Source organism: Passer domesticus, chromosome 5 (genome assembly GCF_036417665.1).
Source record: "Passer domesticus isolate bPasDom1 chromosome 5, bPasDom1.hap1, whole genome shotgun sequence".
NCBI lineage: Eukaryota > Metazoa > Chordata > Aves > Passeriformes > Passeridae > Passer > Passer domesticus.
Window position 1 is genome coordinate 40865317 of NC_087478.1, and position 22410 is coordinate 40887726.

The 22410-nt window shown below is 35.6% G+C and overlaps 2 long non-coding RNA genes across 2 annotated transcripts in view; one reads left to right on the forward strand and one right to left on the reverse strand.

Annotated features, from left to right (window-relative positions):
• Positions 1-503: 503 nt before the first annotated feature.
• LOC135301427 (uncharacterized) overlaps positions 504-22410 on the reverse strand; it is a 53142-nt gene continuing 31235 nt past the window's right edge. The window contains exon 3 of the long non-coding RNA XR_010363197.1: positions 504-639. This is a non-coding gene — a long non-coding RNA (uncharacterized LOC135301427). The remainder of the gene's footprint in view (positions 640-22410) is intronic.
• LOC135301348 (uncharacterized) lies at positions 7884-11162 on the forward strand. The gene is made up of 3 exons (XR_010363107.1): positions 7884-8721; positions 8827-8900; positions 10782-11162. It is a non-coding gene; the product is annotated as an uncharacterized LOC135301348 (long non-coding RNA).

Genomic DNA, 22410 nt, shown 5'->3' on the forward strand with positions numbered 1-22410 from the left:
TCTTTCTTTTTTTTTTTTTCTGAGTATCAATCCTAGTCTAACAGTTGCAGTGCTATAACACTGTGTTTTTTGTTCTGTGAGGAATAATGATGAAGACTGTGTTTCATAAAATCCAGTGGTGGCAGATGGAAACAAGGAATCATCAGCACTGTGCAAGGGTTTTTACTGAGGCAGAATCCACGAACATCTTTTTGAGAAAGCAGTATCAAAGCTGATTTGACTTGGTATGATTGTGGTGGTCCTTTATGCACAGGTTCCCATCTAGGTGCGTGCTACCCCAAGAATGACTGCTGTACTTCTTGTGGGGGAGGAAGGAATCAAAAAGGTGAAAAAATTGAAAAGGTAAAAAAAATCCAAAACCACCAAAGCTGGGCATTTTTGATGGACAGCCTTATTTCACTGACACGTTACTGAAACAATATCCCAGAAAGTCCCAGGGGTGATGCACTGTTTTAATTTTGTCTTTTGAAACAGAATTGAATGAAATTGTTCATTCAGCATGTCCCCCATCTTATTTGAAAACACATATTCAAAATATAAAAGACCCAAACAAAATATATCGTTTGTAACCATTCTTTTTCTTTGCAGGATGAGTTCCCAGGAATCAGCCTCCAGGAATTCCAGCATTCATTTTAGCATCTGGTATGTATGAAAAAAAGAAACTTGTCAGAACAGGTGACATGAGGATGAAATTCCCTAAATCTGTTTTAGACTGTGGAGTCACCTTTTGCTTGATAGTAATCTCTCTGTGATTTAGAGAGAGGTTATAGTTTGTAGTAGTTTGTTGGTTGTGTAGAACAACCAGGTTCTCCTAAGTTCTACCCAGTAAAACTGGCTTAGTAAAAAAACTTTTTTTTTACTAAAAAGTCTTATTTGAAAGATTTCATGTATTTTTTTCAGAAATCAAGTCACATCTATCTATGGAATATTGTAAGACACAGTGTTATGTGTGTTTGTAAAATCTGTAGCTGCAGAGGGGCATGTGTATAAACTCTGTGCTTTATGGTACATGTCAGCTAGCAGGACCAGCTCAAAGAAAATTTTCCCAAGTATTTTGTAAGTTTTGGAACATGTAACAGGAAAGAAAAATGTCCCCTTTTCAGTGAAATAGCAGCATGAATTTTTGGGAAAGAAATTAATTTTCTTCACTATTGACCTAATTGACAAAATATTTCTGCCTTGAAAAAATTATCTAATAAACTCAGTAGTATTCTGCATTGTTTACTAATAATTAAGATAGCCTTTTGTAAGTGAGAGCTATTTCTTGGAATAGAAAAAAACCTCATACATATAATAATCAACTTACATCAGTCCAATTAGTTAAGAAATGTGTATGTTACAGTTTATTATTTTATATTGAACCACTGCATTGCAAAGTGCACTTTTAAGGGCACTATTTTAGCAGCATCCAAGAAAAGGTGGGAAAATTGTCATTTAAGAAAGACGCATTATAATGCTTTGAAAATATTTTGTTTAGTACTAAACTTCTCACCATGCAGATAAGCTTGCACAGTTTTATAAAATTTTTATCTTCTTTTTGGTTCCTTGATAAGCTTGTAATAATATGAAAATTTGTTATAAGAGTATTTATAATTCCTTTCTATAATGACTGCTTTCTGTTTCTTTATACCCCACATTACACTGCAAATATGTGAAGCAAAGTTACTAAAAAATCCAAACTAACAGAAATGTACATTGTTAATATTGAAGTTTATTATATCAACATTAAAAAAAACCCAGTAGTGGAACTATTTCCAAAACAGTTATTTTACTACAGCCAGAAATATTCCCAGTATTCAGAAACTACAGCTACATGTCTGAAAGAATGCAAAAATATTTGGAAGCATATGTGAAAGTGTTTGCTATAATTATCAAATTATTAAATGATCATCATTAAATATATTGAGTGCTGAGTACATCACTTTTCAAAATTATATTGAATAGACAATGGTATGATGTTTCAAAGGTATTCCAGGAGAAATGAACCCCTTTACACATTTGTAACAAGTTTTTGGAACAAGATCAAAAGTCAAATAAAGAAGATCAGAGGTTTCCATATTTTAATTCTGTTAAGATAATTATTGTAGCAATAGATTTAGATCTCTCATAGCATTCTAAGAAGAATTCTCTACAAGTATGTTGTTCTCATATTTAAAGTGTTACTTGATGTATATGAATTTGAAAGTCTTGATATATTGCATAGAAGTCAAATAGTTGTCGAAAATGACAATATCTGAATTATTGATTGTCTAAAATGCCCAGAAGTTTAATCATCATTACCACTCCTTATTCAAGAGAATGTATTAGTACAGAAGTACCCTGCAGACTTGGGCCTCCTTTAAATACCTTTGCCTCATTCTATAAAAAGAGTAAGCAGTAGAAATCAACTCTTTAATTATTAAATCCTTTTATTTGATAAGGTGGTATTGCAAAATCTTTTTGATGTGTTAATGGGTGGTTGCTCAGAACGAGATGCCATTAATGTATTACTAAAAAGATATTGTTAGTACATCAATCTGTATCTCTTCCTTTAATAGAGAGCATGAAATATATGGAGGAACCCTGCTGATTATTGTGTGTTTAGTTTGATGTCTGCAGAAGTACATCATGTGTTAATAGAGGGAACCGTGTACTTATTTGGACATCTAAGTTTGAGTCAGTAAAAATGCTGAGAAGCTACATGTAAAGTTCAAAACTAAATTCCTTTTTAATTCTAATTTTTTTAGTATTTTTAGATAACAATATCAGATTTATATGCTATATATGTGCTTAAAACAAAAGACTTACCCTTTGATGTCCTCTGGCTGTGAAAACATTTTCCAAAGAGTGTTGAGACTATTATTATTTTCTTCAGAAAGATATTGAAATAATAAAATATGTAAACCCAAAATATAGCATAATTTTACTTATATAAGATGTGGTTTCAGTAATTAAATATTAACTGAAATGGTGAACAAGACTTTCTCATTTATTCAGTTGTTGGTACTTTAATGTTTAACACTTTAACTCTTGTAACATTTTCTGCCTTAAACTTCTTTTCCTTATTCCTTCTGTGTTGAACTTTCCTTGTATTTTTTCTAGTGTCTTCCCTTGCACAGTGCAGCTTCTCAGCTGCCGATTCTTTTGCTATTCCTATAACGTCTTTTTAAATCTTACTTGTTCTTCATTATACTGAGAAATTAGAAAACATCATATCAAGATACCTAGGACAAATTTAATTTATCCTCCCTCTTCATCCATGAATATATATATTAGGTGATGCAGTCTTTAATTAGATGTTTAAATGGCTTTTTTCCATATTTTCCATTTTCCTTCTGTGTGTAGGATGCCTGTTATCTTTAAAAGGGGAGAGCCAGCATTTTACTCCATTACTCCATTACAGCAAATGGGACTACACTGAGGTTCATTTCTAGAAGAGAATTCCAGGTTCCATAACTTGATTTATGTATGTGCCTAAGCCTGACATTCTAGAAATCTCCCTCAGGTGCTAAAAAAATTCTGAAGCACCAGAAACCTACCTCAGGGAACTCTCTGCACAGTGCTGTGGTTTTCAGGGCTCCTGAAGAAACAAATCCTTTGCTTTTATTCTGTAGGGCATATTACCTACAGCCACTTCAACAGACACAAGTTCTCCCTGCTTCTGTTCCTAAGGAAGCAAGGCCAGGAGACTGCACAACAAACTGTGCCACCAAGCTTGATCTGCCCTGCTGCAAGGCAGACAACCTCACTTATGAGGAAAGACTGAAGATTTTCAGTGAAACCTTCACTGAAGTTGTCAAGATGTGATTGGACACCATGCTAGATAATCTCACCCAAGCTCCCTTTCCCATGAAGAACCCTTCAGGGTGATCCTTTTAAGGTCCCCTCCTACGTGGTCTGTTCTGTGATTTTGTGATCCTTCCAAGCTCTCTGCCTTTTTCCCAAGGTCACATGACTCTTGGATAGCTCAAGGCAGTTCATCTTCAGTTTGCATTTGCTGAGTAACAAGATATGTTTTGAATGCCAGCATTATACTGGGCAAGTATTAACTCTGAGAGCTGACTCTGCTATGGGGTTCAGCAATTCAAACTGGCTTGGTTTGGTGTCAAGTGCTCAGTTCCTTATTTGAAAATGTAGCTCTTTTTCCCCCTCTGATTGAAGAGGCAAATGGGATCCCTTCCATCATGAATTATGCTACCATCCTTTGCCTTCTAGAAATACTAATTCTGGAGATGGGGAAAGATTTATAGGTCACACTTTGGTTTCAGGGTTTCTGAAGTCTTGTCCTTGCTGAATGTACTGCTTTTACACACAGCAGTCAAAACATCTAATTCTCCCTCTGAATTTTATGAGGATGCTAAATACAAACTGAATTGTCCCACAGAAGCTGCAAGCAAAATATCACACACAGTAAGTAGGAGTTTGCAGAGAAACATGTATCCTTCTAAAACTCCCTCCTAACAATACACAAATAGCCTATGTTGCTTGGCCTGTTCAGCTATTTCTGATATTTTTCTGATATTTCTATCCAATAACTTTCTAAAACTCATCCATGTACCATAAAAGAAACAAAATAATAATTTCTGACCCAGTGAAAGAAACACATAATTTTTAATGAAAATAGATCTAACATGTTTTGCACATTTTTTTAATGAAAATATTTTAGTCTATCATGCCTTCATACTCTATGTAAAACACAGAGCAGATGCGTTATGAGATTTAAATATTAACATGGTATCTAGGAGAAAAAAGTCTTCATATTGATTTAAGGGAAATATGGAGAATAAGATAACATCATTTTAATGGAAAGGTTGTCCTCAGCTTTTGGAGCTGAACACAAGAGTGGTTCATTTCAAGAACCACTCTAAAGGTATATTTTAAAGAATTTTAGAAGGAAAATCATAGAAATCCTCTCAGAAACTTCTCTCTGCAAGATAACCTTTCAGAATGGAAAAAGGTCAAACATCTTAAGTAATGCTGTGAACCACCTTCTGTTTCCACAGGACATGTTCTCATTCAGGAAGTCTGATGCTAATTACTTTGAATCAAAGAGCCGGATGAGCATATCCTTCCAGTCTGGGAGATATGCATCTGGTGGTAAGAAGGGATTCTGCTAATGCTCAGGTAACTGCTACATGGGAAAATATTACCACTCATTCTTCTGTTTAGCAAAACTTATTACTTGTGTGTGAGTCACAAATAAATGGAAGAGACAGAATGACATTTTAACTCTATATCTTCTTTTTTCAGAGGTTTGTACAGGAAAATGTTGTGGGGTGCTGGATGCTGTAATAGGAATAAAAACCACAACAACACAAAAAGGAAAAACAGTTGGATTTTTTTGAGTACATTTGCTGGTGATTTGAATGAAATTGCTATGCCAAATCCAAAAAATGTGGATTTGATCCACAAGATCTTGCAACTGGCCTTGAGGAATTCCACTGTGATATGCTGGTAATAGAATCATAAAATCATAGGATTGTTGGGGTTGGAAAGGCTCTCTGGATATCATTTAGTCCAATCCCTGATGCCACACAGGTTCATCTGGAGCAGGTTGCATAGGATTATGTCCATCCCAGTGACTGCCCACCTCTATATTCTACCCAGTCCCTAGTGGACTGAAATGAAATGTACTCCCATGTCACTGTAGGTCTTAGAAGTTGCCATAGTATAGTAGTAATATAGTAGCAGTAGAGATATAGTGATAGTAACTTGAACCTTTGTGCTCAAAGAAATGTAACTCGTGTACAATGTGCAGCTTTGCCAAGAGCAGGGCTTTTGTAAGTTGCTGAGTTTCTCTTAAAAACAAAGTACCTGCAGAAAAAGAGCACAATCTGTTATCTGTATCCATGGTGGATGGAATCAAAAATGATGGGCATAAAGAGCAAGAAAAGGTCTGGTTCGAAACTGGAGAAAAAAATTTTTCTCTGAGGAGAGTAAAATGTTGGAGCAGCATAAAATCTGGATTCTTAAATCTATGTAAGTAGAGGTGATGAGAAATGGTCTTTGGCTACTCAGGATTATTTTCTAATTTAACTGTAGGTATGTATAATATTCTTAGTGTGACATGGTGCCAGATTTTAAAAGTCCAGGAGAAAACCCATGAGTTTAAAAAATAAACAACAGATTTTTAAAAAGTAAAATGGTGATGAATCAAACCAGCTTCAGAGTCACACAATGTTTTATAAACAATTATTAATTTTAGGTATAATATTTTTGTGGTCTTTATTATATTTAAATGAAGGGGTGATGTTATTGTTATTTTTATGGGTAGGCATGCATGTCCGAAAAATTCTATTTGAACACAGTCAGGCTTCTTCCTGTACGTCTATCTATTTTCAACTAAAATCCCCTGGTTTTTATTACCTATTTGTCTGTCTCAGAAAAGTCAGCTGGGAGTTTTATGAGCTTTAACTAAAGGAGCAGAATCACAGAAAGCTTTCACATAGGTACCTTTGTTTCTGAGACTGTTGTTTAAATAGACTATAAGCATGAAAGTTTTCATTTATAGAATCATCTCACTTTGCTTTGCACATATGAAGCTTCACAAAACACATAGAAAAATGCCTAAAAGGATGAGAAGATTATTTTGATGAGACTCATGTCAGAAGATGAAGAAACCCATTCTTGAAGATCAGTCTAAAAGCTGTCTGCAATGGCCAAAGTTATGTGGATGCAATTAATCAATTCAATTAACTGTAATTCCTAGGCTGCTTTACTGTAGGAGCTGAGCTTGTTGTACCTTTGGGCAGCAGTGATTCAGTGGAACAGAAATGTTGTCTTGTTAACTGACATTTCTCTATATTTTCTTAGCAAAACTGCGGCCAAGCATGGCACAGCTGATTTTCCAAATCAAACAGTTTCACTGAACTGAATAAAAATCTCTTCTGCCTTCTGCTAATTAATTTCAGTCAGCAGATGCTTTAATTTCTTAAATATAGTCTCTTGCTCATCTTCTGAATGTTCCTGAATTCATAATACCTTCATTTATCTTGTGAAAAGCAACCTGGAAATAAAATTATGTTGATTCTCTTAAACAGAAAATAAGAAATTTATCACAATTCTATTAGTAAACCAGTCATCCAGCACTTTCTGCAATCCATTAGATGTTTGTGCGGAGATGGTAAGAAATGAAAAAAAATCAAGAGTTCATTATTGATTTTATTTTTGTCTAGAAATCTTTTACAATTATAGGATTACTATCACCACTCTTACTGAAGCACAAATGACAGCATCAGCATTCCTATTGCGATATTTTTAGGGGGTTAAGTCTAAAAAAACAGTCACAGGAATAATCCTAATATTCGTTTAGACTATTACAACATCTTTTACTCATTTTTTAGTACGTTATTTATCTATTGTATGCCAATTCTGAACATGTGTTTAGACAATACTGATGTCCTTATATTAGTTATTTAGCTATTCTATTTTCATCATCACTGGAAACTAATGGCTTAGGTATCTGTATCTTACCAGACAGAGCTTTTAGTAGAGCTTTGTTTCATTTAACTTCTTGTATACCTCTCCAGGACAATGTGAAAAGAGTTCTTCTAATGTTGTCTAAATAAACCTTTTGAAGGTGGAATTTTCCTTACTTTTTATTGCTCGAAAGACATAAAATTTGAAAAAAAAAAAATCAGTAATTAAATATTTAGCAAAATGTTAGCTTCAAGGTTGTACCTGGTATTGTTTTTCATTTATTCCATAATACACACTGTAATTATTTGGGAAATAATATACCTATAACTTAAATAAATTAATCCATAAGTTTGGCTTATGATGCAATATAAGCTGACCATGCATTCCCAGTAGGCACACATGCACACACATCACAAATACTCATGTGCACACAGCCAGCCATGCACGTAACAGCCAGGCCTGCTCAGCACTCACACAAACAGGACCAACAGCCTCATCCACTCCCCTCTCTGGCTGAGCAGGATGGAGGTCTTCTAGTGGGAATGTATACAGGGTGGATCCACCTAGCAGCTGAACTCAGATATTCAGTCGAGCCAGCAGTGGCCCCTGGCTCCCAGTAGCCTCAGCTGCTGCCAGTGGGACACACTGCAGGCCCAACCCAGCTACTGCTCCAGATACACATCTACCGTCCAGCGGATCACACCCTCAGAGCCCCCCAGACCCTACAGTCCCAGACCCCATAGTCCCGCTGACAGTAGGGGCTTCTCTAGTCCCTACCATATCCAGGTCCTCTTGTGGTGTCACCCTTGGAAACACACACCCCTGCCTTGCTCCCAGTCCACATCACATACTTGCAGCAAGCTCAGCTTGTCCAAGGCCCTGCTAGTCCTCACACACCCACTTGCACACCCTCACTCACACCATGGGCACATGGGCTTCTGAGCCCTGATCCCTTCCCAGGGGTTGGTGCTTGATTTCACAGATGTTGTACCCAGGCACATGAGCCCTTTGTGCAGAACATGAAAAAGCAAGTCCACTGATCACCTACTTTTTATGCACTGCCTGCTCAGTCCCTTTATTGTCCCAGGCTTCTTTCTGCTTCAAACCCCATTGATCTTTCCTTTATGCTACCAAGCACAGTGCTAAACCATAATGACTTATAACCAAGGCTATTTTTCCAACACCCATGGTTCCACAGGGTGGGACATGTATGAGTTGCTCAGATGAAGACAACAATTTAGGGCAAAGCTCTGGTCTGTCTGTCATCGCACCATCGTGAGTAGGTGCAGCAGTTGCACGAGATGAGAGGGTGCTGCTAGGATGGTATGTCTGGTAGTCAGCATTTTCCTAAGAGAATGAACACAGCCACTCATAAACTGCATCTCCGAGATATTGTGTGATTAATTTACTCTGAATGTATTATGTTAGATAAGTGAGGAATCTTCAAAGAAACAACTGGACATGGAATCTAGAAGTTTGGATACCAGAGACGGTGGATGAAGGTATCACCAAAGTGGTTATTTTGCTACAGACACGTAAAGCTGTTATTGTGTCTTCCAACATCAATGTTCTCATCTTCTCCTGCTTCTGTAGAGTTGGTTTTATTTATCCCCAGATGCAATGCTTTCAAGAGAGGATTCTGGTCTTAGCCATGTAACCAAAAACAGCTGTGTATTTTCCCCAAATATCTGGGTAAGGCTTTAGCTACTTGTTCTGTTAAATTTAGTTTAACCCTAGATATTTAAACCCAACCTTGTTAGCACCATCAGTGCCTGGCCACAAAAGCAGAGTTATGCACTTGTGAAAATGAATGAGCAAATGAATATTAAAACTTGAAAGGCAATTATTACATATCCTCAAGGATTATGTCAAGAATAGTAAAGAGTCCTCTGATACTTCATTGTATTAATAGTCTTATATTCTTTTCATGATACTTTAGAAATTAAATGTGTTGACACTTCACCTTTTATTCAGCTAATCCCACTCAGTAAAATACCATTTTGATATCCAGCCAGACTGCCAAGCAATCCTTCATCATAACTTCACTCATGAATTTTACCTGTGGCAGTATTGTAAAAGAACAAATTATTTTTAAAAGAGCTTTGATCTTTGTTAAGACTGTCTCAGCTCCTCTTATTAGCTTGTCAGCTATAAATTGTGGCTGCTCAGTATGGCCATAGCTCTCAAGTTCATATTGACTCAACATCAATCAAATACAACTATGGTTTGGTTGTTATTTAGAAGAGTAACCTTCTTGCTCAGAAATTATTAAATTGGTTTCCATGCAAAACATTATGACAGATAGACATAAGAAAAACAATGGAGGTTTTCCTCTGGGAAATAGATAATGATCAGATATCCACACCGATCTTTCATGAAATCTGCTGATCTTTTCTGCTGACTAGCTTTAAGATGCACCTAAAGACCTTGACAGAAGCAAAGAGAATAATTCTTCATTGTTGTCCTTAGATGAAATCTCAGCTAATACTCTATCCTAAGAGGTGTTTCAAGCATAGATTCCCTTTTTTTTGTTAGTGTGTATTCCCATTGTTAGGGGAACTGTTAGAAGGCAGAGGAAATGATATCACCATTGAACTGCTTGTATGTAGTTTTGTGTCTAAGGCTTGGACTTTGCAGAACAGGACTGCAGACATTATCTGGGTATACTGGCAGCATGGAAGGGAGCAACTTGTCTGAAACACAGATCATGACTGATATTGTCAGAACTCAGATGTCATATAATGAGTTATGGAAACAGATACAGAAAAATGAAAAAGACAATGACTGAGAGTAAGTCTGCCATTGCCTGCTAAAATTCATGACAATGGGAATTTAAGACAATTTTAGACTTCCTAATGACTGTTTGGTGATCCTGTTGTATGAGTTAGCAAGTAAGAATATGGTCAGTAATCTGCCATCTTTTGAAAGCAGCTTTTTACTACTGCTTTCTATTCTTTTGCTACTTTGAAATTCAGCTATTCATCAAGCTGATATAAGCAGTCAGGGACTGAAACTGATAAGGAATAGAGCACTCAAATTACTGAGCTATCAAATTGTGAGAGGCAGGCAGCATCACATCTTCTAAGGTCTGCACTAGTGGCTTAATTGTTTTCAGAAGCTATTTAAGATGATGTAAATTACATAAGCCTACAAAATATTGTATTATCCAATTTCATATTACCACAGCTGCTGCTAGGAGAGAGCTCCATGCTGATTTCTTTTCATTGTCCCTTCACATTCTCATTTTCTTTTCCCTTCTCCCTGTGCCCATACATGCAATCAGGTGTGATCTCTGTAACTGCTCTAGACCTGTAAATATTGCCTCTAGCATCACTTTAGTCTGTAACTGCCTGATGGTTGAAGACAATAATCTTCTTTTTCAGGTTCCAAAAGACATAATTTTGAAAGGCCAGAAAAAAGGTGCTGGAAAGATGCTGTACATCCCACCAAGAGGTTGGAAAGTAGTGTCTGAGTGTTTCCTGCTTGCTGAGTTTCCAGAAATTAATGTTGACGTATTGTGTTTCTAATAGTTAGGCTACTTAAAGCTTTGAATAAGTGTTTATTTTTATTTATGTTAAGAAGATATATCTTAAATTCTAGTTATAAGAGCAATTTATAATGCCATTGATTCTTAAGTATTTGCATTGAGATTTAGATGAATTCTAATAGTTGAAGAATAAAGTGACATATAAGTTTCATAGCTTGTACTGCATTATAATTGCTGTATGGAAAAAAAAAAGGAGTATTTTTTATTTGCATTTCCCTAGTTGAATTTGTTAGGCACAAAAGATAAGTGTGTTTCATTCATATTAAATAAATGGCATATGCAATGAAGATTATTCACTGGTTTGCTTTACTAAAATATATTTTCACAGACCATGAAAATATTTAATAGTGAATATGTTACATTCAAAACCCAGATAACTATTATGATGATAATAAGGTAAGACACATACCCAAGAGGATGACAATGACGCTAGACAGAATTTTGATTCTCATTCTTTCTACATGTTAATATTCCTCTACTGTTGTTTTATAGCACATATTTACAGCATATACTTTCATTTTATATTTTATAACAATATTGGATTAAATGAGTAATGGAAGTCACAAATAAGAAAAATTAAGGTTGATTCTTGCATCTAAATTTACTTGCTAGGCCAAGGGTTTTGTAGAATAGAGATAGCAATATTTACAGTAGAATATATCTCACCTATTATCATTTAAATCTACTCTGTCAGAGCCCAGGACGTACTCTGATGGTCCTGGATGATCTGAGCCCCAGGCAGGGGGTTTGAAGCCCTGGCCGGGGGCGGGGGGGGGTCAGAGACCCTGGCATGCAGCCAAAGACCCCTGTGGCTTTAAGTTTGACCCATGGAACAAATTACCACCTTTATATGAAGAATTAAAGGTTAGAAAAGTTTAGATAGCATAATAGTAGTAGTTATAGGGTGAAAAGAAAAATTTTGGGGGTTTTATTATAGTGGTTTAGGAGGCAAGATGGAGGAATTTGGACATAGTCCTGTTCTTCTTCCTTCTTCCTAGCCTCCAGCTTCTTGGTGATGGTGGCACTTTGGGATTGGTTTAGAGTAGAAAGTCACTGTATAACATAGGTGACAGGTATTGGAACATAATTGTAAATATCAAATACATAGTTTATAGTATAAAAGACAATACCAGCCCTGTGGGCGGCAGTGTGCCTCAGAATGACCAGCTGAACAGACTTCAGCAGGCCAGACAGAAAATGTTTTAGATAAGAAATAATAAACAACCTTGAGAACATGATCCGAAGACTTCTGACTCCTTCTTCGACAGCTGGGTTGGGGAAAAGAGACTTTTAATATATCTCGGGGTCAGCTTGACCAGAGGAGATCCCGAGACTACTCTATGTAAAATTTCTAGGCTTCCTCTAGAGTTAATGGAAAGGGATGAGCACACCCACCTGAGCCTTATTTATGTTTCTATACTGATATTTATACAATAGAAGGAATTTGATTCCAAAATGAGCACTAGAAAATCATGGACCTGGACTGAGTTCTTAGTTTTATACACCATCAAATATGCTGACCCACCTCCTAAATTCCAAATATGATTATAAATTATGCAGCTGTGCTCTGGTTTCTACTGTTTGGATCTATAGAAAAATTCTTATTAAATGAAATATTATAATTTAAAATTACACCATTAGAACACCTGCCAAGTATATCTCCAGCAACTGAGTTATTTGTTATGAAAACATACATTTTGCTATGTGTATTGGTGACTATACTTTAAAAGGAAAAGAGGATGGCTGAATTCTTATTAAAGCATAAAACTCATTTTGAACTGGGAAAGATACAGATATGTGTTTTGTAAGTAATTATGTGTAAAACTCAAATTGTGGCATGGGAAAATTTTTTTTTCAATATAGCAGATGCCTTTCAATGTCTTCAGGGGAAGTTAAATTATTTTACTGACATCAAAAGAGTGTAATTAAACACCTATGATGGCTAAACAAAATAATAGCAGGTAGAGGCTTCTTCACATTACATGAAGTAACTATATTCTCACAAATTGTTTGGGCATTTCCGCTGACAGCTTATATATGAAACTTGATTTGGACTAATTAAAATCTGTGGTGAAAATAACACATACATTAATTCCACATCAGAAAAATTAAAATAATTAACAATTGATCTCTAAGTGTGGGCTTGCTACTTTCAGAAGCTTTCTAGTATAAAATATGTTGTCCATCTACTAGGAAGTGTACTGTAATTGAAAGCACAAATAAAAACACAGAAGAGATCTTCATATGGCTAACCATTCCTGCTAGACAAGAGTCCTCAGAAGAGAATTCAAGTAGAGAAGACATTTAGGAACTAAAATTTGTTTATTTAAAATTTTAAGGCCTGGAATTTTGATTCCTCAATTAATAGTAGCTATAGTTACCATCTTTAACTTATTTGATCTTCTAGTAACCGTATTTCATTGTCTTTTAATTTCTAGTTTGTCTCTAAATGTACTCTCATTCATAAATCCACTCTGTGAGTTCCTAACTTGGAATGTGAGATGAAGGAACTTCTTCTTACTACCAAATATTTAAAGAAAAGAACTATGTGTAAGACAAACTATTTAAATGCCTGGCTTTTAGGTGGCTGAAGTTGCTTAAGACTGGCATTGCTGCAATATGATTTGAAAACATACATCTTGTCTACAACAATTATTTGACCAGCTAGCAAGCACCACAGGTTAATAGAGATGCCTCTTTTCCCGTATTAGCCTGAACTCTTCATTAGAGAGGATTTAAAATTTCTTCTGATACATGGTCATTTCCCCAAATTATATTTCTGGGATTTTTATTTTTTCAAGTCTTTAAACATCAAATATCCCCCTTTTATCCCCTTTTAAAATCTGCAAGACACAGAAGAATGCAAAACTTTCAACATTTTATGTTTCTGAAAATGGGCAGAAGATGCTTAGAGAAAAATTATATATGGAGAAACAGAGTATATATGGATGCAAATTCAGAATTCAATAATCAATTCTTTGGTTTTGAAGGCTTTAAAAGCCATGCAGAGATGTAGATCTGAATCTGCTCTATACTAAAGCACGCCTTATTTCCCACAAAGAAGAGTAGTGGTTTATATTTTTTTATGAAGTGAAGGAAAAGATATAAAAGGAGAGCTGAAAAGAAGATCCATGTCATTAAACAAAAGGAAATAACATTTACTAAGATACTTATGTCTATTTAGGAAGTGCTGAGAATGTGCTTTTGTGCATGCTGTGAAAAAACATATTTTCTTGCATTTTTCTTAGGTCACATTGTAAAAATTGAACTATAAGTTGTACCATGATCCCCTTCAGTTTACTCCCAGAGTACATAGAGAAAATGCATAGTGACTGTAGGTTTTGAATAGTAAAGCCAAAGCCTGGAGAATTAATGACCATGATAGTAATGTATTACAGACAAAATCCTGCAAAATTGCAGGCCAAGTCCTGCCAAATATCTTCATCTCAGCTGTCAGACCATGGAACAGGAAAAGTTTTATGCTTCAGCTGTATGCAGCAAGTTCTGTCTGGATTATGCTAATGCAGAAACACTTGCCTATCCCACTTCTAATACTAGCTTTAAAATGAGATTGCTGGCGTGATTGGTTTTATGGGAGAGTCATAAGCCTACAGGCATATTACTGATGTTGTTTATGGCAAGGAGTCACGAATTCAGACATGAAAGCAAAGGAATTCTCATTAGCATGAATATTTTAAGAAGTCACTTTAAGATGCCAACATTAACACTGCATTGAAAAGGTCGGTATTATGGCAATAATTATCTTTAAGGTGTTAGCTTTAAATTTTATCAAAAGGCATGCATGTTCAGACATTTTTCTGATCAATGAAAAAAGACTGATTAGAAAGCCCAGCAAAGTGACTGGAGAAGAGGCAGTTGGAGTTTTTTTCTTTTTAAATCATTAAATCCTGAAACCAAAATTCTTTAGTAGCATGGAGAACTGAGTCTGTACCATCTGGGCCCTTATCATGTCAGCAGAAAACATTTATGTGTACATTATTCAGTGCAAGGGAATATTGTATGTTCAATATCAGCCAGTCTGTGACATACGGGACATAGGAAATAGACTTCAGCCAAATTACATAAAGGTTAAAGAGCTGTCCTAGGATTGAAAATACAAATAATATGTATTGACAGATTACTGCTCAACCTGTGTTACCTGAACTCCTCTGACAAGGTATTGATACAACTGTTGAATGTTAATTTATGACTCTGTCACAGTTTGCTATTGGCAATGTACACAAATTTGAGTTTTTAAATGATTGTTTGACAAAACCCAACTGCACATGCGATGGGACTTTATGTTGTAGAGAATAGTCTACCTACTATACAAAACAAAGAACAAGGGAAAGGTTGGTAGTGGCATTCACGTTTAATGAACTTGTATTATTTTAGGTAATCTACTCAGAATGACAAAAACTGGTTCTCACGTGGCAAATTCTAAAACATCACAGAATTTCTAAGTATCTTTCTTTCTAAAAATTGAAACCTAAAGCATGGTCATACCCAACCCAACGGAATGCTAACATTATCCTCCTTGTGACAGGCAGAGGGAATTGCAAACAAAATTAAAAATAAATACTGGCACGGTTGTAAGTGATCTTATTGCAGAACTGGAATCATTCAGGCTGCATGGGACTGCTGGAGATCCACCCTCCTGCTTTAAAGCAGGATCAACTCTGAGATCAGACTGGGCTGTTCACATTTTCATCTAGTCAGACAAGCCTCAAAGGACAGAGATTACCTGATCTTTCCAGGCGTTCTGTTAGTTATCCTTGGTTAGTGTCACAGTGATTTTTTTCTGTATGTAAAGGTGGCATCTCAGTTTTCCTTTTTTTTCTGCCATGTCCATCAGTAGACAGTCTGGTCTTATCTTGTTGATAACCTGCCCTTAGGTGCTGGAAAGATGCTATTAAGTCTCTACGCCTTCTTGTCTTCATGCCAGGCAAGCTCTTCTCTCAGCCTCTTCCCCCATCTGTCATTATGCTCCAGTAAATCACATTTACAATGTGCATAGAGAATAGAAGTATAAAAGTAAAATACATATGTAATGATTTTAAAAGATCCTATCATAAAGGCAAAAAAACATAGCTAAATCAGATAGTAGTAAGAACTTAGCACGACTGACATTTGGATATTACTTTAAAGCATTTTACTGGGTGCTGTCAAGCTTGCTATCAGTCTATTAGGAAAGTGAATCTTATGAAAACCAAAGAAATGGAACTAAACCAAAGGCCTCAGCAATTAAAGTGGAAATGAAGAAATTAACAAAAATACTTATAAGAAGTAGAAGATGGGAGAAGCTAATGCTACTGAACATCAAACATAAACTAAGAAGTATGGGAAACTATTGACAAAGATGAAAGATACAAAAAGGAGGTTTTGGTAGAAAGTATAAAGGTAAGTAATTATCTAATGTGCAATAAGAAATAAAGGATTCATACTAAGTTATCACTCATTTTCTTAATACATCTATACTGGAAAAAAATTTGCTGATAAAATGTTCAAGGGATCTGTCTGCTCAATAACTGCTGAATAACTAAACAAAATGATCTGAGTATTTACTGGCACACCCATCCAACTTTGATTAAAGGCAACATACAAAGTACCTAAAATTAGACATTATTAACAAAATACTTGAATGGGGTAATCTAGTAAATACCAGTCAGAATGAACTTATGAATAATGACAGTCATATATATGTACTGATAGTGCTCCCTATGAGCTAAAAGCATGTTTGTAAAGACATTGATACATTGTCTGTGGTGACTTATGATTAACTGTGGCACTATATTTTCATGAGGTGGATTGATGTGAGAGCAATAACAAGAGCTCAGTGGCTTACAAATTACAGACCTGCAGCTGCTGGCATTTCTAATGAGATCTCACGTGAACTTAGTTCAACATTTTCAACATATTTTATCAATTATGTGGTGTGAAATTACCACTGACAGAGCTGTAAGCATGACAACGATAAACACAAATGAAACACTTACAGACAAATCAATGCTATATAAGAATTTAAATCATTTAACAACCTGGATGCCGCCAGAACTTTTGTGTGAAGTACAACCAAGTATGAGGTTGTGCTTCTAGATGAAAAGGCCACAACCTAGAGCTATGAGGAGAATATAGTCACCCAATACAGAGGTTTAAACTGATTCTGTGTCACAGTAAAAGCACATACTCATGAGAAGAGCTCAGGCAGCTGCTGGATACAAAAATAATGAAATTTGTTGCAAAGAGAAGCAAGACTATTTTATATTACTCCCTTTGGCATTGTCTCACTGGAATACTGCAGCAAATTAGGGAATTACTAGTTCAAAGAGGAAGTTGAAGACTCAAAATTTTAGAAAAAAAGCCATGACAATTCTAAGCTAATGCAGGTTTTATCTCCTATTAGAGAAGACAGAAAGATGATGTGACAATACAGTCTTTCTTGAAGATAACCTCTTAATGATAAATAATAAATCTGTTCATGGTCTTCATTCCAACAGCCAAACCAATACTTAAAATCAAGAATGGAATAAAATAATAAACAAATGCCAGTACTGACAATAATTTGTCAATGGAAAAGTTTACCAAGATATTTTGTGATCTTTTCTTCACTTGAAACTTTTAAACAGAGTTTGCATATGATAGAAAGAGAGATGCTGTAGCTCATCTATAGCTTTTTGACAGGATGCAGTAACTCACTCAGGTAATCCTCACAACTTGTGGCATGGGACAGGTTAAAGATGAGAAAAAAAGTCTTTCATAGTTTCAAAATCAATTTAATATGATTCAAGATAACAGGTTCATACAGTCCATTCATTAAGATGAAAATGTTGATCCATGTTGTTTGTGGAAGGTGTGCTCTTTACTGTTCCATTTCCAATTAAAGTAACTTTCTGTCATGTTTTAATACTGGTTGCTAAATGCTAGAATAAGCTTACCAAATAGCAAAGCTGTAAATGCCGTGCCTGTTGCCTGTCAAGATATTCAGAGTGTACCTTCTCTGTTACTGATAACACTTGCTTTATCCAGCAGGCTGATGTATGAATAGCTGACAGGGTTTTCTGGAGGTTAGATTTGGCACATACTGACTTGATCGCACAGAATGTAGTCTTGTGGACAAATTAAGAACTATAATTTTGCTGAATGATTGAAAGAACAAATAATAGAGATTTTGATGCTTCTTCTAGGATTTTTTTAATGAAGTATGAGAATGTTTGTGTTTTCTAACTTGTTTAATTTTGAAAGATTATATCAGCTATCTTATAACAATTCCTTGCAACAGAAATTTCCTATTCACTAAGGCATAAATAATTTAATTTTGTAAATCGAGTCCTTAAAGTATTTACTTTAAAAGTGGCTGTTGCCTACCATTGTTTTGTAATGAGGTTAAGCTTCTCTTCAAGTCAGATGGTGAGTCTAAAAGCATAAAAGCAGTATTTTGTGGTTTTAGTTTAAGTGAATGTAAAAACGTGTGAATTAAATATGACAGGGAGTAATAGCAGATAAGCATGAGAGTGCAAAAAATACTTCTCAGAGTGGTAAGGTGGAATTTTACTAGTTAATTTTTCCAGCAAATTTAAATAAACTAAAAAGGAAACAGGGAACACTGCTTTAGATCAGTTATAATCACCAGTGCACTCCATAGACTAAAATGACTGTTACAATGTGGAATCTCTAAAATAAATTTTTAAAAATCCATCTATAATATATTGGTTCAATATGAATTTAAGGAGTCTTAAATATTATTCTCTCGTTATAATAAAATTATATCTTGCTGTGCTATGAACATTTTTTGCTTCTTAATGAATAAGGTCAGAGTTGTGCTTAAATTTTCTAGGACAACTTGTATTGCATTAAATGTGGTACACCAACAATACTGGAAAACAGCTAACAAAGATACTTTATAGACTTAAACAGTTTTGCTTTTTTTTTTTAGAGTTTCTTAGGGTATGCATTATCTTACTTTGTTAAAATTAAACTCCTGTGTATTGGGTTTGCATGACCAGCTTTTGGTACTGGGAGAACATAGCTGTGGCTTCTGTGAGAATCTGGTAGAAGCTCCCCACCATGTCCAACAGGTCCCCTCCTAGCCATGGACAAGTACCTCAGCATTAGAGCTAGCACCTCTGGGATAACGGGTTTACAAAGGGGTAAAACTTCTGGGAAACAGCAACTGGAGAGAGGAGTCAGACTGTGAGAGAGAGAGCACCCTGCAGATACCAAAGTCAAGGAAGAAGGAGGGGTAGGTCCTCCTGCACTGCTTGGAGCAGGTATTGCAAACTGGGAGTAAGGCTAAGCCCAGGAGAGAGGGAGGGGTGAGGAGAGAGTGTTATAAGATTTGGGTTTATTTCTCATTACCCTGTTCTGAATTGTTAATGCAAAAAAAATTAAGCTAATTTCCACAAGCTGAGGCTGTTTTGCCCATGACAGCAATGGGTGAGTGATCTCTCCTCATTCTTATGCAGAGTCAGGAGCCTGTGGATGTGATTTCTCTCCACCACCCTACTGAGAAGGGGAGGGATAGAGAGGCTTTGGGGGCAGGAACCTGGTGTCCAGCTGGGGTCAACCCAACACAATCTTGCTGAGGAATTTGTACTATTGTCAGTAAGCTGAAGTATGACAGAATTTGATTATAGAAAACAGAAATAAAATTGAGGGCATTAAGAGAACTGAGATGTTAAAAATCATTTTAGAGCATAAGGATTTGTATTAAATTAGTAATATCAGTTAATGAAAACAAGATTAGTGAAATAGATGTTATCTTGAAAATTATTCAATATGTATGACTAAGTGCTCCTAGGTGAATGTCCTGCTAATTCAGGGAATAGCAATCAATATGTGTGACCTGAAACATGACTCTTGAAAAGGATGTTGCACAATGGTATATGTATACAAAGGAATTTAATAATTTATTTGCTGCTTTGTGGTTAGCACGTGAACTGAATGTATGATGATAAGAATTGCTGGCATTTGACTGTATGATTAATGTATGGATAATAACCAGTTAAGAAGGGCTCGCTAAAACTGTGAAAGAAGGCTGTGAAGTAACTACTGGAAGACTGTATGATGGGACTAAAAAAGTACTTGCCTGAGGAAACAGGATGTTTTACTCTTTGCATTCCAGTCACCTTATTTTGGGTTTTGATAACCAATATCAGTATTATGCTTGCTACCTCTAGTACACTCTGTTTAAGGACCTCAGTCTGATCACAAGGCAAGCCTTAAGAAGCATTAGACTCTGAAGCACAGTTACAAGCAGACTTGGAGATAAATCACTGACTGTCCTTTGTGATGCCTAAATGATGGAGTTCCCTGAGTGCTCAGATTGGTGAGTGTATACCTGCTACATATAAATAGAGCATTGTGCTTGCATACTTTTGTACTTGACCTTTTCTGGGACTTCTCAACAGGTAAGTCTTCCATTCTTATGAAAAGTGCTTTTTTAAAAGAGTATTTTAAAAGCTATTGTTGGCCTAATTGCCCAAAACACATTCAGTGTTGGCTTGAATTGTGTGGATGTTTATCGATGTGCATATGATGATTTTGAAATGGTTTAAAACTTACTCCATTTCAACACAAAAGAATTAATGCACATCAAGCTGATGTGTTTAAACTCACTCCATATATTCCTTCTACGTGTCACACTCTTTGCACACTGGAGTTGGGTAAGTATTTCTGTATTGGTTTTCTAAAATGACAGTAATTCTTTTGTAGATAGTGTACAAACACTTCTCTGGAAGATAAATTTCTCCAAGATTGTAAATGTTTATTTTCTAGGCTAACTTCCTCCCTACCAAATTAGTTCCAAATAAAAATGACTATCAAACACAAGATGTTTTTTTAAGGTGGTGTAATTTACTTAAGCTGAGTGGGTGAAGGTGCCTGTGCCCAGTTAAAAATTATTATTCTGTGAACTGCTTATTTTACAGCAGACATTTTCTTTATAATTGCTCTCATCAGAACAGTAGTCAGTGTAGCATATATCAGACATATTGGATTCTGCCAAGGAATTTTCTTACTCCTTACCAAAAATGAAGGAAAGCATTGCCATTATATTGTCAATCACTTCCTCCTTTTTCCAGTTCTTAGGAAATTCACAGCTCAGGAAACCTCTGAAAGTGTGCAATCCAATTCAGAGAATTTACTACACAGTTTCCCAAAAGAACCATTTATATGATTGTTTAGATTAGCTTTTCATGACCTTGTTTCTAAATTCCCATGCACTTGAGAAATAATAATAATCCAAATAGTTGGAAATCTTCTAGTCAACTGTAACCAAAATTAAGAACCTTACCAGTAATTCAGCTTAATAAAGTGTGTTGGAAATATACTGTTCTTTTTAGGGGAGCATCATGGCTGCATCTGCTATATATTCTTGTTAAATGATACTTTTTTCTCCAACTGAAATAATATGACAGTTGCTAAAATTACTATAAACAGTATTTGAAGAGCTAAGTGTATAAGGTAAGTTATCATGTAGTATATTTTTGACTCAACAAAACTCAACTCGGTTTATCTAAATTAATATCTTCACTCAGATGTTTAGAACTTATCAGTTGTGGTCTTTTGCAAGCTGTCTGTTTGCGCTGTGTTTGCATGCAGAGAAATTTTGTTTCATCATATAAATCCTGAAAATTTATTAAGCAGTGACAAGCTATTCATTTAAGTATTTGCATACAAAATAGGAATATAAGTACCCATCCTCTTATAGGTATGAATTTTCATGAAGTTTTAAATTCAATTTTGTATTGATATGTATGTGAATCAGTGCAATGCATATGTAGTAGTGACTAGAAGCTGCCTATTTGTGGATATTGCTACTGTACCTATTTAATTACAGGTGTTGCCCTTCTGGCAAACTTTGGTTTTGCTAGTTAAGTTCTGAAAAAGAAATCTTAATTTCCAAAAGAAATGGGAAAAATTAAAACCACAGCACTACATTTCACCATCTGAAATCTAGACCCTAAAATGGATTAATATGGCTTCTTCCCTATTTTCTTACCTTTTCATTTTCTGCATTCTGATTTCATGCACCCAAGCCACGAGTATTTATTTCAATGGGATTTTCACACTGGAATTTCCTTTAGCAACTCTAGCTTGAGCCCTACTAATCAAAACCATTGTACCCAGAAGATAACATACAATGGGGGTTGGACTGAGCTTGGCTGGCTTCCTGACACCCCCTAATTGCTATGTCACTCACCATACTCAACAGGATGAGGAAGAAAATAAGAGAGAATAGGTGAAGATAAAGGTGAAGATAAATAAACGAAGATCACTTGCTAATTAACATCCTGGGCTTAAAAGACTCAAGGAAAATTAATTTTTTGACCATTAAAATTGCAACAGGAAGGTGAGATACACAAACCAAAACTAGACAACCCTGATCTTTATACTTTATACACTCCGAGCAGTGCAAAGGGATGGGGAACGGGGGTTGCAGTCAGCCCATAACAGTTCCTTCCTCT